Source organism: Bombina bombina, chromosome 9, assembly GCF_027579735.1.
Source record: "Bombina bombina isolate aBomBom1 chromosome 9, aBomBom1.pri, whole genome shotgun sequence".
NCBI classification, from domain to species: Eukaryota; Metazoa; Chordata; class Amphibia; order Anura; family Bombinatoridae; genus Bombina; species Bombina bombina.
In genome coordinates this window covers 265,336,241-265,354,438 of record NC_069507.1, presented here as the reverse complement: position 1 = coordinate 265,354,438, position 18,198 = coordinate 265,336,241, and positions in this window count along the sequence as shown.

The window sequence follows — 18,198 nt, the reverse complement described above, 5'->3', positions numbered from 1 at the left end:
CTGGCAGGCAGGCAACTGCATTTAGATTACACTTACAGACTGATGTTTAACAGTCAAAAAAGTTTTTGTTTTTTTTAAATTTACACTACTGTTACAACAGATATGAGTGGTGGCACTGTGGGCAAGTGGGCCTGGCACACACGCTGGCAGGCAGGCAACTGCAATTAGATTACACTAGAAGACTGATGTTTAACAGTCAAAAAATTTTTTTTTTAAAATTTACACTACTGTTACAACAGATATGAGTGGTGGCACTGTGGGCAAGTGGGCCTGGCACACACGCTGACAGGCAGGCAACTGCAATTAGATTACACTAGCAGACTGATGTTTCACAGTCAAAAAAGTTTTTTTTTTTTTAAATTTACACTACTGTTACAACAGATATGAGTGGTCGCACTGTGGGCAAGTGGGCCTGGCACACACGCGGGCAGGCAGGCAACTGCAATTAGATTACACTAGCAGACTGATGTTTCACAGTCAAAAAAGTTTTTTTTTTTAAATTACACTACTGTTACAACAGATATGAGTGGTGGCACTGTGGGCAAGTGGGCCTGGCACACACGCTGGCAGGCAGGCAACTGCAATTAGATTACACTAGCAGACTGATGTTTCACAGTCAAAAAAGTTTTTTTTTTAAAATTTACACTACTTTTACAACAGATATGAGTGGTGGCACTGTGGGCAAGTGGGCCTGGCACACACGCTGGCAGGCAGGCAACTGCAATTAGATTACACTAGCAGACTGATGTTTCACAGTCAAAAAAGTTTTTTTTTTTTTAAAATTGCACTACTGTTACAACTGATATGAGTGGTGGCACTGTGGGCAAGTGGGCCTGGCACACACGCTGGCAGTCAGGCAACTGCAATTAGATTACACTAGCAGACTGATGTTTCACAGTCAAAAACGTTTTTTTTTTTTTAAATTACACTACTGTTACAACAGATATGAGTGGTAGCACTGTGGGCAAGTGGGCCTGGCACACACACTGGCAGGCAGGCAACTGCAATTAGATTACACTAGCAGACTGATGTTTAACAGTCAAAAAAGTTTTTTTATTTTAAATTTATACTACTTTTACAACAGATATGAGTGGTGGCACTGTGGGCAAGTGGGCCTGGCACACACGCTGGCAGGCAGGCAACTGCAATTAGATTACACTAGCAGACTGATGTTTAACTGTCAAAAAAGTTTTTTTTTTTTAAATTTACACTACTGTTACAACAGATATGAGTGGTGGCACTGTGGGCAAGTGGGCCTGGCACACACGCTGGCAGGCAGGCAACTGCAATTAGATTACACTAGCAGACTGATGTTTCACAGTCAAAAAAGTTTTTTTAAAAAAATTTATACTACTGTTACAACAGATATGAGTGGTAGCACTGTGGGCAAGTGGGCCTGGCACACACGCTGGCAGGCAGGCAACTGCAATTAGATTAGACTAGCAGACTGATGTTTCACAGTCAAAAAAGTTATTTTTTTTTAAATTTACACTACTGTTACAACAGATATGAGTGGTGGCACTGTGGACAAGTGGGTCTGGCACACACGCTGGCAGGCAGGCAACTGCAATTAGATTACACTAGCAGACTGATGTTTAACAGTCAAAAAAGTTTTGTTTTTTTAAATTTACACTACTGTTACAACAGATATGAGTGGTGGCACTGTGGGCAAGTGGGCCTGGCACACACGCTGGCAGGCAGGCAACTGCATTTAGATTACACTAGCAGACTGATGTTTAACAGTCAAAACATTTTTTTTTTTTTTTAAATTTACACTACTGTTCAACAGATATGAGTGGTGGCACTGTGGGCAAGTGGGCCTGGCACACACGCTGGCAGGCAGGCAACTGCAATTAGATTACACAAGCAGACTGATGTTTCACAGTCAAAAAAGGTTTTTTTTTTTTAAATTTACACTAATGTTACACCAGATATGAGTGGTGGCAACGGGCAAGTGGGCACAGTATACGCTGTGAGCCTGGCACACACGCTGGCAGGCAGGCAACTGCAATTAGATTACACAGGAAAAAAAAAAAAAAGCAGCCCTAAAAAGGGCTTTTTGGGGTGCTGTCCTTACAGCAGAGATCAGATGAGTCCTTCAGGACTATAGTGGACACTGAATACACTAGCCTAGCTATCAATTTCCCTATTAAATCAGCAGCAGCTACACTGTCCCTCCTCTCACTAAGAAAGCAGCTTCCGAATGAATCTAAAATGGCTGCTGTCCAGGAGCTGGGAGGGTCTGGGAGGGAGTGTCTGCTGCTGATTGGCTGGAATGTGTCTGCAGACTGTGAGATACAGGGTCAAAGTTTACTCAATGATGACGAATAGGGGGCGGATCGAACATTGCATATGTTCGCCCGCCGTTGCGAACGCGAACAAGCTATGTTCGCCGGGAACTATTCGCCGGCGAACTGTTCGGGACATCACTATATATACACATGCAAGTTGTTACTGGTCATTTTCCTCTCTAACAAATTCTTTACCTTCCTTCACATGTTAAAATATTATTTAAACAGGCAATTTACTGAGTCACATAAATATTATCGGCTAGATTTAGAGTTTGGCGTCAGCCGTCAAAAGCAGCGTTAAGGGGTCCTAACGCTGCTTTTTACCACCCGCTGGTATTTAGAGTCAAGCAGGAAAGGGTCTACCGCTCACATTCTTTCCGCGACTCCAGGCTACCGCAGATCCCCTTACGTCAATTGCGTATCCTATGTTTTCAATGGGATTTGCCTAACACTGGTATTTGGAAGAAGTGAGCGGTAGAGCCTCTACCGACAAGACTCCTACCGCCAAAAAAAGTCAGTAGTTAAGAGCTTTATGGGCTAACGCCGGAACATAAAGCTCCTAACTACTGTGCTATAAAGTACACTAACACCCATAAACTACCTATGTACCCCTAAACCGAGCCCCCCCCCACATCGCCAACCCTCTAATAAAATTTTTTAACCCCTAATCTGCCGACCGGACACCGCCGCCACCTACATTATAGCTATGAACCCCTAATCTACTGCCCCTAACATCGCCGACACCTATATTATATTTATTACCCCCTAATCTGCCCCCCCAACGTCGCCGCCACCTACCTACACTTATTAACCCCGCCACTAGAATAAATGTATTAACCCCTAAACCGCCACACTCCCGCCTCGCAAACACTATAATACATTTTATTAACCCCTAATCTGCCCTCCCTAACATCGCCGCCACCTACCTACAATTATTAACCCCTAATCTCCCGCCCGCAACGTCGCCGCTACTATAATAAAGTTATTAACCCCTAAACCTAACTCTAACCCTAACCCTAACACCCCCCCTAAGTTAAATATAATTTTAATTAAACGAAATAATATTCCTATAATTAAATAAATTATTCCTATTTAAAACTAAATACTTACCTAGAAAATAAACCTTAATATAGCTACAATATAACTAATAATTACATTGTAGCTATTTTAGGATTTATATTTATTTTACAGGCAACTTTGTATTTATTTTAACTAGGTACAATAGCTATTAAATATTTAAAAACTATTTAATAGCTACCTAGTTGAAATAAGTACAAAATTACCTGTAAAATAAATCCTAACCTAAGTTACAAATACACCTAACACTACACTATCATTAAATTAATTAAATAAATTAACTACAATTAGCTAAACTAAAATACAATTAAATAAACTAATCTATAATACAAAAAAAACAAACACTAAATTACAAAAAATAATAAAAAATTACAAGAAGTTTAAACTAATTACACCTAATCTAAGCCCCCTAATAAAATAAAAAATCCCCCCAAAATAAAAAAATGCCCTACCCTATTCTAAATTACGAAAGTAATCAGCTCTTTTACCAGCCCTTAAAAGGGCTTTTTGCGGGGCATTGCCCCAAAGTAATCAGCTCTTTTACCTGTAAAAAAAAATACAACCCCCCCAACATTAAAACCCACCACCCACATACCCCTACTCTAACCCACCCAAAGCCCCCTTAAAAAAACCTAACGCTAACCCCCTGAAGATCTCCCTACCTTGAGTCGTCTTCACCCAACCGGGCCGAAATCTTCATCCAAGGTGCGCAGAGGAGGTCCTTCATCCGGTAGAAGTCTTCATCCATGCGGCATCTTCAATCTTCATCCATCCGGAGCGGAGCAGAGCCATCTTCCAAGGAGCCGACGCGGAGCCATCTTCTTCATCCAGAGTCTTCGAACACAATGACGGTACCTTTAAGTGACGTCATCCAAGATGGCATCCCTTCAATTCCAATTGGCTGATAGGATTCTATCAGCCAATCGGAATTAAGGTAGGAAAAATCTGATTGGCTGATGCAATCAGCCAATCAGATTGAAGTTCAATCCGATTGGCTGATCCAATCAGCCAATCGTATTGAGCTCGCATTCTATTGGCTGTTCCAATCAGCCAATAGAATGCAAGCTCAATACGATTGGCTGATTGGATCAGCCAATCGGATTGAACTTCAATCTGATTGGCTGATTGCATCAGCCAATCAGATTTTTCCTACCTTAATTCCAAGCCAATCAGAATTGAAGGGACGCCATCTTGGATGACGTCACTTAAAGGTACCATCATTGTGTTCGAAGACTCCGGATGAAGAGGATGGCTCCGCGTCAGCTCCTTGGAAGATGGCCCCGCTCCGCTCCGGATGGATGAAGATTGAAGACGTTGTCTGGATGAAGATTTCTACCGGATGAAGGACCTCCTCTGCGCACCTTGGATGAAGATTTCGGCCCGGTTGGGTGAAGAGGACTCAAGGTAGGGAGATCTTCAGGGGGTTAGCGTTAGGTTTTTTTAAGGGGGGTTTGGGTGGGTTAGAGTAGGGGTATGTGGGTGGTGGGTTTTAATGTTGGGGGGGTTGTATTTTTTTTTTTAAAGGTAAAAGAGCTGATTACTTTTGTAATTTAGAATAGGGTAGGGCATTTTTTTATTTTGGGGGAATTTTTTATTTTATTAGGGGGCTTAGATTAGGTGTAATTAGTTTAAACTTCTTGTAATTTTTTATTATTTTTTGTAATTTAGTGGGGGGTTTTTTGTATTATAGTTTAGTTTATTTAATTGTATTTTAGTTTAGCTCATTGTAGTTAATTTATTTAATTAATTTAATGATAGTGTAGTGTTAGGTTTATTTGTAACTTAGGTTAGGATTTATTTTACAGGTAATTTTGTACTTATTTTAACTAGGTAGCTATTAAATAGTTATTAAATATTTAATAGCTATTGTACCTAGTTAAAATAAATACAAAGTTGCCTGTAAAAAAAATATAAATCCTAAAATAGCTACAATGTAATTATTAGTTATATTGTAGCTATATTAGGGTTTATTTTCTAGGTAAGTATTTAGTTTTAAATAGGAATAATTTATTTAATTATAGGAATATTATTTCGTTTAATTAAAATTATATTTAACTTAGGTGGTTGTTAGGGTTAGGGTTAGAGTTAGGTTTAGCGGTTAATAACTTTATTATAGTAGCGGCAACGTTGCGGGTGGGAGATTAGGGGTTAATAATTGTAGGTAGGTTGCGGCGATGTTAGGGAGGGCAGATTAGGGGTTAATAAAATGTATTATAGTGTTTGCGAGGCGGGAGTACGGTGGTTTAGGGGTTAATACATTTATTCTAGTGGCGGCGAGGTCCGGTCGGCAGATTAGGGGTTAATAAGTGTAGGTAGGTGGCGGCGACATTGGGGGGGGCAGATTAGGGGGTAATAAATATAATATAGGTGTCGGCGATATTAGGGGCAGCAGATTAGGGGTTCATAGGGATAATGTAGGTGGCGGCGGTGTCCGGAGCGGCAGATTAGGGGTTAATAATAAAATGCAGGTGTCAGCGATAGCGGGGGCGGCAGATTAGGGGTTAATAAGTGTAAGGTTAGGGGTGTTTAGACTCGGGGTTCATGTTAGGGTGTTAGGTGCAGACTTATAGACTGTTTCCCCATAGGAAACAATGGGGCTGCGCTAGGAGCTGAACGCTGCTTTTTTGCAGGTGTTAGGTTTTTTTCCAGCCAGCTCAGCCCCATTGTATCCTATGGGGATATCGTGCACGAGCACGTTTTTCCAGCTTACCGCTACCGTAGGCAACGCTGGTATTGAGAGTTGAAGGGAAGGTAAATTATGTTCAATGCTCCCTTTTCTGAGCCTAACGCAGTCACTCAGACAACTCTAAATACCAGCGTTGTCTTAAGGGTGCGCTGGGAAAAAAAGCAGCGTTAGCTACGCGGGTCTTTACCGACAAAACTCTAAATCTAGGCGTATGAATTTTATTCCCAGCTATCCCAGATACTCTCCTGCTTGTTTCTTTAACTCTATCCTCAGATCTTGTGATATTTCTTCTTATCCCTTATGATCCTTTCAAGAACATGTCCTATCCCTAAGATCTCAGAGGTCTGTAACGGCTGATATCATTACATTGTGTCTCTGGGTTTTGTTTCCACCAGTAGCCATCATGTCCCATTTCTGGTCATCTGTGTCACTCTCTCATGTTACATTACTCATCTCTGATCATCTGTGTAACCCTCTCATGTTACATTACTCATCTCTTGTCATCTGTGTAACCCTCTCATGTTACATTACTTATCTCTGATCATCTGTGTAACCCTCTCATGTTACAGTACTCATCTCTGATCATCTGTGTAACCCTCTCATGTTACAGTACTCATCTCTAGTCATCTGTGTAACCCTCTCATGTTACATTACTCATCTCTGATCATCTGTGTAACCCTCTCATGTTACATTACTCATCTCTTGTCATCTGTGTAACCCTCTCATGTTACATTACTCATCTCTTGTCATCTGTGTAACCCTCTCATGTTACAGTACTCATCTCTGATCATCTGTGTAACCCTCTCATGTTACATTACTCATCTCTAGTCATCTGTGTAACCCTCTCATGTTACATTACTCATCTCTTGTCATCTGTGTAACCCTCTCATGTTACAGTACTCATCTCTTGTCATCTGTGTAACCCTCTCATGTTACAGTACTCATCTCTAGTCATCTGTGTAACCCTCTCATTTTACAGTACTCATCTCTAGTCATCTGTGTAACCCTCTCATGTTACATTACTCATCTCTTGTCATCTGTGTAACCCTCTCATGTTACAGTACTCATCTCTAGTCATCTGTGTAACCCTCTCATGTTAAATGACTTATCTCTTGTCATCTGTGTAACCTTCTCATGTTACATTACTCATCTCTGATCATCTGTGTAACCCTCTCATGTTACAGTACTCATCTCTAGTCATCTGTGTAACCCTCTCATGTTACATTACTTATCTCTGATCATCTGTGTAACCCTCTCATGTTACATTACTCATCTCTAGTCATCTGTGTAACCCTCTCATGTTACATTACTCATCTCTAGTCATCTGTGTAACCCTCTCATGTTACATTACTCATCTCTGATCATCTGTGTAACCCTCCCATGTTACATTACTCATCTCTTGTCATCTGTGTAACCTTCTCATGTTACATTACTCATCTCTGATCATCTGTGTAACCCTCTCATGTTACATTACTCATCTCTTGTCATCTGTGTAACCCTCTCATGTTACAGTACTCATTTTTGGTCATCTGTGTAACCCTCTAATGTTACAGTACTTATTTTTGGTCATCTGTGTAACCCTCTCATGTTACATCACTCACCTCTGGTCATCTGTGTAACACTCATGTCACAGTACTCATCTCTGGTGATCTGTGTAACCCTCTCATGTTACAGTACTCATCTCTGATCATCTGTGTAACCCTCTCATGTTACATTACTCACCTCTGATCATCTGTGTAACCCTCTCATGTTACAGTAATCACCTCTGATCATCTGTGTAACCCTCTCATGTTACAGTACTCATTTTTGGTAATCTGTGTAACCCTCTCATGTTACAGTACTCATTTTGGTAATCTGTGTAAACCTCTCATGTTACAGTACTCATCTCTAATCATCTGTCTAACCCTCTCATGTTACAGTATTCATTTCTGATCATCTGTGTAACCCTCTCATGTTACAGTACTCACCTCTGATCATCTGTGTAACCCTCTCATGTTACAGTACTCACCTCTGATCATCTGTGTAACCCTCTCATGTTACAGTACTCACCTCTTATCATCTGTGTAACCCTCTCATTTTACAGTACTCATTTTTGGTCATTTGTGTAACCCTCTCATGTTACAGTACTCACCTCTGGTCATCTGTGTAACACTCTCATGTCACAGTACTCATCTCTGGTCATCTTTGTAACCCTCTCATTTTACAGTACTCATTTCTGATCATCTGTGTAACCCTCTCATTTTACAGTACTCATTTTTGATCATCTGTGTAATCCTCTCATGTTACAGTGCTCATTTTTGGTCATCTGTGTAACCCTCGCATGTTACAGTACTCATCTCTGGTCATCTGTGTAACCCTCTCATGTTACAGTACTCATTTTTGGTCATTTGTGTAACCCTCTCATGTTACAGTACTCACCTCTGGTCATCTGTGTAACACTCTCATGTCACAGTACTCATCTCTGGTCATCTTTGTAACCCTCTCATTTTACAGTACTCATTTCTGATCATCTGTGTAACCCTCTCATTTTACAGTACTCATTTTTGATCATCTGTGTAATCCTCTCATGTTACAGTGCTCATTTTTGGTCATCTGTGTAACCCTCGCATGTTACAGTACTCATCTCTGATCATCTGTGTAACCCTCTCATGTTACAGCACTCATTTTTGGTCATCTGTGTAACCCTCTCATGTTACATAACATTACTCATCTCTGGTCATCTGTGTAACCCTCTCATGTTACAGTATTCATCTCTTGTCATCTGTGTAACCCTCACATGTTACATTACTTATCTCTTGTCATCTGTGTAACCCTCTCATGTTACATTACTTATCTCTTGTCATCTGTGTAACCCTCTCATGTTACATAACATTACTCATCTCTGGTCATCTGTGTAACCCTCTCATGTTACAGTATTCATCTCTTGTCATCTGTGTAACCCTCTCATGTTACATTACTTATCTCTTGTCATCTGTGTAACCCTCTCATGTTACATTACTTATCTCTTGTCATCTGTGTAACCCTCTCATGTTACATTACTTATCTCTTGTCATCTGTGTAACCCTCTCATGTTACATAACATTACTCATCTCTGGTCATCTGTGTAACCCTCTCATGTTACAGTATTCATCTCTTGTCATCTGTGTAACCCTCACATGTTGAAGCAAACAGCTAAAAGTCTATGCGCTGGTGGTAGACAAAACTACACATAAAAAAACAGACACCCCAAGTGATCCGGATGGTTTGTTGTATGTTAAAAATATTATTCTAATATGTGTGCGCCTGTATTTGTAGAAAACAACACTGGCTAAATATCTACCAAAAAACAATGGGATAAAAAAGTAATTTGATAAGTTTTCTATATAGAATAATATACAAATGGAATAAAATGAACACAAGTTATTACATAAAAAATATATATAATAATAATTTGCTAGCAAAAATGGTAAGAGAAATCAATTTATTAGATAAGACGTATGACAATTTGATAAGAGAAATCAATTTATTAAATAAGACATATGACAATTTGATAAGTTCAAAAAACTAACTAATATTTCTAATACATATAGCTGTTGGTACCAACCACTACAGAAGTTTATTAAAATGAATGTTGTAAATCTTAAATTCAGTATATTTAAATTCAACTAATAGAGTGCAATATATATTTCTGAGTCAATATGAACATCTAGATCAGATCGGATTAGAGTAAAATCATAAAAATTATTAATAAAACAGATATATAGTCGTTATTAAGTGTCCTCAAAAATATATCTGCTATCTTAGTTCATGTATATATATTTGTAAAGAACGGCTATTTTTTTACTTGCATTTTAGGCTTCCTTTGTAATATAACAGGAAGTTCCAATAATATCCACTGGTCTCCGTAAGGTTACTTGTTGTTTTAGTTCGAAATCACAGTGAGAAGTGGTCTGATAGGATTTGTTCAACAATGTCAGCTTTTTATAATAAGGTACCTTATGATTAAAAGATCCTGGGTCAGCGTTGAATCTCCTCACCCGGTTAACCAGTTTAAAGCACCGGTGAAGCAAAAGAAACTGTGGCAGATGCGTCTCAGATAGATCCAAGCACTGCTCCGGCGTATGTAGCCCCTGAGAAACTCCTCTGTCAATCCGTGTACCGGTTCCGGTCACGCCCACCAATTGCGGGATGACAAGTTAGCAAACAGCGTGTGTACAAATCCTGTAGAGCGTCCTCTAACACCTGTTCCGTGGTAGCAGTCTGTGTCTTAGCAACGCGTTTCAGCTTTAAGAGAGCCTTTTTAAAGCTATGACAGTTCTGCTTAACCCTCTCTTTTATACTCTTTAGGTCATTTCTAATTGGATATTTCAATTTGACTGTGAATAGCCGTTTAACCTTCTTTTACGTAACATATGTATTGCAACATTTTGAAACATTTCTTAGAACATTTATTAAAACATTTATGTAAAACCGATCTTAGTATATGAATCATTATTTATATATTTTATTAGATAATGGTAAAATAGTGGCATAATTTTGTGTTAAAAACGTATTCTAAGTTCTCCAGTGGTCCTTTGTTAAAAAGTTATGTAATAATATAGGATGTAAGCAGTTCAAAAAATGGAAATTCTTTCTGCAAATGGTATATGAAGTTATGTGTTGGAAATACTTGTATCTGAAAGATATTCATATAGGACAGAAGTTAATACAGTGATTATATATGTTCCAGTGAGATAACCAGATTCATTAGCAATTTATCATTAAACATGAATTCAAAATTTGATATAAATAATGAAAATTTAGGAACTTTAGAAAAATTTAATATTTAATATAAATTCATTGTTGCTCATTATATTCACATATGTATTCTGAATACATATGTGAATATAATGAGCAATATAATGAGCACCGGTGCTTTAAACTGGTTAACCGGGTGAGGAGATTCAACGCTGACCCAGGATCTTTTAATCATAAGGTACCTTATTATAAAAAGCTGACATTGTTGAACAAATCCTATCAGACCACTTCTCACTGTGATTTCGAACTAAAACAACAAGTAACCTTACGGAGACCAGTGGATATTATTGGAACTTCCTGTTATATTACAAAGGAAGCCTAAAATGCAAGTAAAAAAATAGCCGTTCTTTACAAATATATATACATGAACTAAGATAGCAGATATATTTTTGAGGACACTTAATAACGACTATATATCTGTTTTATTAATCATTTTTATGATTTTACTCTAATCTGATCTAGATGTTCATATTGACTCAGAAATATATATTGCACTCTATTAGTTGAATTTAAATATACTGAATTTAAGATTTACAACATCCATTTTAATAAACTTCTGTAGTGGTTGGTACCAACAGCTATATGTATTAGAAATATTAGTTAGTTTTTTAAACTTATCAAATTATCATATGTCTTATTTAATAAATTGATTTCTCTTATCAAATTGTCATAATTCTTATCTAATAAATTGATTTCTCTTACCATTTTTGCTAGCAAATTATTATTATATATATTTTTTACGCAATAACTTGTGTTCATTTTATTCCATTTGTATATTATTCTGTATAGAAAACTTATCAAATTACTTTTTTATCCCATTGTTTTTTGGTAGATATTTAGCCAGTGTTTTTTTCTACAAATACAGGCGCACACATATTAGAATAATATTTTTAACATACAACAACCCTCTCATGTTACAGTACTCATTTTTGGTCATTTGTGTAACCCTCTGATGTTACAGTACTCATTTTTGGTCATTTGTGTAACCCTCTGATGTTACAGTACTCATCTCTTGTCATCTGTGTAACCCTCTCATGTTACAGTACTCATTTCTGATCATCTGTGTAACCCTCTCATGTTACAGTACTCATTTCTGATCATCTGTGTAACCCTCTCATGTTACAGTACTCATTTCTGATCATCTGTGTAACCCTCTCATGTTACAGTACTCATTTCTGATCATCTGTGTAACCCTCTCATGTTACAGTACTCATTTCTGATCATCTGTGTAACCCTCTCATGTTACAGTACTCATTTTTGGTCATTTGTGTAACCCTCTCATGTTACAGTACTCATCTCTTGTCATCTGTGTAACCCTCTCATGTTACAGTACTCATTTTTGGTCATTTGTGTAACCCTCTGATGTTACAGTACTCATCTCTTGTCATCTGTGTAACCCTCTCATGTTACAGTACTCATTTCTGATCATCTGTGTAACCCTCTCATGTTACAGTACTCATTTCTGATCATCTGTGTAACCCTCTCATGTTACAGTACTCATTTTTGGTCATTTGTGTAACCCTCTCATGTTACAGTACTCATCTCTGGTCATCTGAGTAACACTCTCATTTTACAGTTCTCATCCCTTGTCATCTGTGTAACCCTCTCATGTTACTGTACTCACCTCTAATCCTCTGTGTAACCCTCTCATGTTACAGTACTCATCTCTGATCATCTGTGTAACCCTCTCATTTTACAGTTCTCATCTCTTGTCATCTGTGTAACCCTCTTATGTTACTGTACTCATCTCTAATCCTCTGTGTAACCCTCCCATGTTACAGTACTCATCTCTGGTCATCTGTGTAACCCTCTCATGTTACAGTACTCATCTCTGATCATCTGTGTAACCCTCTCATGTTACATTACTCATCTCTTGTCATCTGTGTGTCGTGAGTGAGCTCGTCTCAGGTGCAGTAATAAAGAGGTCCAGACCAGATATTTATCAAACAAGGGCTCACCTCAGGAGAGGTAATCTTTATTACACTGTTGCAACAGTGTCCCAGCACAAAACACAGCAACGCAAGACTAACACATTTTCATATACATGCATTTTTATACTATTACAGTTCCTTACAAAGCAGAGAGCTAATTGGCTGATAATGATTGGCCAATAAATCTCACGTGATTAGTGGTTACTAGGAAAGGGAAAAAAAACAGGTCCTCTATGTTAAAATTTGGGAGATATGTTTTCTTGGAATGTGACCAGAGGCTAGTTGGCTAATTGGATTGAGAAGCTGATACTGTACAGAGAAGCCTTGGATTTTACCTTGAGTTTCAGATATTTAGAAAACTTTGTATGGGAGAAGCCATAACTTTAAGATGTACTGATACACACTTATTAGGCTAAAAGTAAGTTGTTAAAGATACATCACTTATTAGAAAATACAGAAGTAATATATCTGCAGTTTCAGAGAAGAGTTCAGTAAAAGAAAAGGAAAAGTTTGGTTAAACATATAAAAAAATGAAAATATAATAAACAGCTCATAACATTCCCCCCTTTGATCACAAACGTCAAAGTGCCGCGATCACAAAAAGTAAATGCGACTCATGGCGGTTTGACAATCACAATGCTATTAGTACATGGGTGCTCGCGTCCAAGATGGTTCACAGGATTACAAGAGGGTAAGCAAAAACAAGGTAGGAGTGAAGTTATTAGGTAGTAGGCAATTCCGCTATTACCGGACGCTAGTCGCCATCGGGTGGAGTAGACAACTACCTAAACATTCCTATGCTGTATATGTGTGTGTGGCATGACATATGTGTGGCATGACATAGTGCAGAAACATCCCCTCCCAGATTTATTAACAACAATTAACAATCCCCATCATTCTTGCAGAGTTGATGGCGAATAGTGGGTTGTCAGGCAGTATCATGGCATGTTTGGGAGGTGAAGGAATTCTGCACCTGTGAAGGAAATATAGAGAGTGTAAGTATAAAGTAATGCAATATGAAAGCAAAATAAAACAATACAGAAAGACAATGAAGAAATAGAAACCACCAGGGAGGGAAAAAGGAGTGGGTTATGGGTATACAGGCTACGACCGGGGTGGCCATCAAGGTAGATGATGGTCCATGGTCTCTCCGTGGCCAGTTTCCCAATGTAGGAAAGTTCTAGACGATCCTAGGGACGTAGTGCATCCTGCATAGGGATAAGACAGGGAATTTTAGGGCACAGCTGGTGGGTAGGCAATAACATTGTAAGATCAAGAGGTCAAAAGAGACATAGAGTAGGAGAGAAGTAGGTGAACTCAGAAGAAATCAGGGTCAAGAGAGATCTCAACATAGTGGGGAGATTCAAAACGGATAGAGGGAAACAAGTATTTGGGAGAAGAATGAAACACAGTGAAAACATTCTTGCATGTAGAGATTAGACCAGGTACACATTGTATACAGCAACACATCAGTATAAGGCATACTATAATAACAATGCCATACAGAAAAAGGGAGTGTAACCATCCCAAATTAGGTAGCCAATCAAAGAGATGGTTAAAAATACCTCCAAGGCCAAATTTGTCATCAATCACATCTTGGACATCCTGGGATAGGGACCTAATAACTGTGAGATGGTGACTCAAATTAAGTGATTGATCAGTAACATAGGTACAACATTCTTTGCTCACAAGACTACACCCCCCCTCCCCTCCTTGGGAAGCCAGGAGGTAATCAAGGGCCATCCTATTCTGCAATGCTAGTTGTCTAAGCTGGTTCAACTCTTGGGCCACACTCTGAACAACTCCTGCACTCTCATTCATGAAGGTCTGTAGTATCACAGATAACATGATGATGTCCTGATGATTCAGGTAGACACCAACGGCCGGGAGGATAGCTCGACCAGTTGAATCTCCAGCATACTGTTGGACAAGGGGGGGCAGCAAGCTTCCAGATTCACGTTTATTGCGAATTGGGCCCAAGGGCAGCGTGGGGACAACACGGATGGCTGGGGTTACCACACCCAGGAAGCAGATGGCTATATAGTTACCAGGGAGGACTGACACCTCTGTCTGTCCACATATCCAATACAACCCAGGGGGTGGTCTGCTGAGGAAAGATTGTACAAGGGATGTGGAAACAAAAGTACAATTGGGGCCCTGGAGGAAACAAAAACAAAAATGCAGTGAGATTATAATTCACAGTTAGGATCATACCAGAGGAATTTACCAGCCGGAAATGAGTGCCATTACTGGAGATTACATACTCACATAGGGAGGCACCCAACCGCACCATACCTTGGCCAATTTCCCTGCAGATAGTACCATATGAGGTGCCTCCCAAAGAGATAAAATTACCTGATAGGTTGAACAATGGTGTACCTGGAGGAATTAAAGTAGACAAATCAAAGGTAAACAAATCAACATTAATACCCATAAGAGGAATACCCCCCTTATGATGAGTGGGAATGTGAGCACAAATATAACAATTGCCCTTGGTGTGATTGGCTACAGTTTGGAGTAGGACAACGTGTGAGTTTAGTCCCCATTCACCTAAAGAATAGTTCTCTGTGGACAATTGGGCATTAGGTAAATTATCATTATGGGGGAAAGAATCATGGGGGTAAATAGGGGTTGTGGCAGAGGTAGTTACAGGGGAACGTCAAGCAAGAAGGGGTGACTTTCATTTCTCAGCTACCCACTTCATAATTTTCAAACCACATTCACTAGCGGGGCTATGCAAATAGACTGGATAACAAACCCCTTAGGACCTTTAAATACGAACTTTGAGTATAATTACTTGTTGGGCAGCTAGTAGTGGGAGGGAAAACTGCCACAGATACAAGGTTACCAGAACAAGATTATTTAGTAAAGGGGTTAGGACAAACACACTGACCAGAAGACACATATTGGGAAATAGAGTAAGAGAGCATGGTCAAAAGTGTGACACAAAACAAAGGAGACATATTGAGGGATGTTACTCAAGATATCAACAGAGGAGTGAGACAATGAAAATAAGAGTTAGAAAGACAGATCTTTCAGTTTCACTCATTCAGCTAGTGAGATCTCACTATTTCTGGTTAGTCTGAGTTTCAAACCCGGAAGGGTCTGAATTAACCAATCATCGTCAGGGGTCTTGGTTACCCCTTCTTCAGAGTCCTTGGTTGCCCCAGCTTCTTCTTTCTTTGGCTTGTTGCAGGCTGCTTCTTTGTCTGGGCTGTATCTTTTACACCTGGAGTAGTGGATCCAAGAGTCGACCTCAGCAACTTTGATAGCTGTTGGAGTAGTCAGCAAAACCAGGAAGGGACCTTTCCAGAGAGGCTGCAGTGGCTTTTTTTGATAGGTCTGGACTAAAATGAAGTCACCTGACTGGAAGGGGTGTGTAGTCACATCCAATGGCAAGGGCTGAGAGAGAGAGGCATGTCTGTGGAGAGAATGTAATTGCTTTTGCAGTTGCAAAAGATAGGCAGTTAATTATACATCACCTACTGCAAGGTCAGGCAGGTGTAAGGTGTTGGCACTATACAAAGGAGGTGGCCTACCAAACAACAGTTCATATGGTGAGAGCTTGAGGGTCCCCCTATGGTTTGTGCGAGTTCCAAACAGTGCCAGGGGCAAAAAGCATCTACCCATTTAAGGCTTGCTTGAGAACAAATTTTAGCAATAGTCTGTTATAGGGTCTGGTTCTTTCTTTCCACTTGGCCTGATCTTTCTGGATGCCAAGGGGTATGGAGATGCCAAGTAAAGCCTAAGGCTAATGTCAGTTACTGAATAATATTACTTGTGAAATGCGTTCCTCTGTTAGATTCAATTACTCTGGGAGGCCAAACCTGGGTATGAGTTCTTTTAGCATTCACTTGGCAACTTCTTGGACTTTCACAGTTCTTGTAGGAAAGGCCTCGACCCATCCAGTAAGTTGGTCCACTATCACAAGTAAATGTTTGAAACCCCTACAGGGAGGTATGTCAGAAAAGTCAATTTGTAAACATTCAAAAGTTTGAAATGCCCATGGGCATCCGCCTGGTGGGCCTTTAGGTTCCCCCCTTGGATTGAATTGAGCACGTCTCACAATTCAATACAACCCATTTTGCAGCTTGATGGGGGGGGGGGGCAAACCACTGTCTGTTAAGGGTTTCAGCAAGTTGTGTGGTACCTCAGTGTGTTTGGTTATGCAGAAAGGATAGCATAAGAGAGAGGTGTGGTTGAGGTAGAGCAGGGCATCCATCTGGAGTGGACCAGATACCAAAAGAGTCACAGGTAACACCAAGAATAGTCCAGAGGTGAACAGTTTGTTCAGGAAGAGAAGTGTAAAGAGAAGACAATGTACTGTCAAGAGGGTGAGGTTTGTGAGTGGGGGTGAGAGAAGGATAAATGGTAGAGAAGCTGCATGCTAAGCAATTTGATCAGCATAATTATTACAAAGTGAAATGGGTTCCTGTGAGTGGGTGTGTGCTTTGCAATGCATGACAGAGATGGAAGTGGGTAAATGGATTGAGTCAAGGAGTGCAGAAATTTGTGGTGCATTGGCAATTTGGGTACCAGCAGAAGTTAGAAAACCCCTTAATTTCCATAATTGACCAGTGGCATATACAATCCCTAAAACATATTTACTATCAGTGTAAATGTTTACTGACCTGTCCTTTGAGAGCTGACAAGCAAGTGGGAGTGCATGTAGCTCAGCCGCTTGGGCACTGTAGTGAGATGGGAGGGGCTCGGCCTCTATAACAGAATCTGTCATGACTACAGCAGAAACATTCACCATCCTCAAACTTCCATCACAGAACAGTGTCCAATCCAGGTTAGGTAGAGGCACATCAGAGAGGTCATCCCTTGGTTTGGAGGAAAAGAGAGATACAGATAAACAGTCATAGTGTGGGGTACCATCATCAGGCAGAGGTAACAAAGTTGCTGGGTTGAGAGAGGTACAGTGGATGATAGTGATATTAGAAGGTACAAGAAGCAATGTCTCATACCTAGTGAGACGTTGGTTTAAAAAAAATGTTGTGTATTTGTCTGATTGAGTAAGGGGTGTACTGCGTGTGGCACATAAATGTGTAAAGAATGTCCCTGTACAAGCTCCTTTGTCCTTTTTCTTTTTCTTTTTTAAATAGCTGATTTAGTCTGTGGTATACCCACCTATAGTAAAAGTTTTATACTGGAGTCTCATCTATCAATCAGCCTAAGTAAACAAGCCAGTAATAAGAAACCACACTCACAGGGGTGCAGGATACTTAAAGGGACAGTTTACCCAAATTAAGAATAATTTTTAATTGAAACTGCTTGACATAGTTAAATATACTAGTGCTGAGCATACAATAAACCTTATTTTCTTTCTCTGAAAATTTTTTTTTTTTTTTAAATCTCAGATTTTATATCAGTTTGCCTATACCCCTTTAAATATTTTTTTTTTTCCTGCCTTCTGTGCATAGAACTTGCTCCA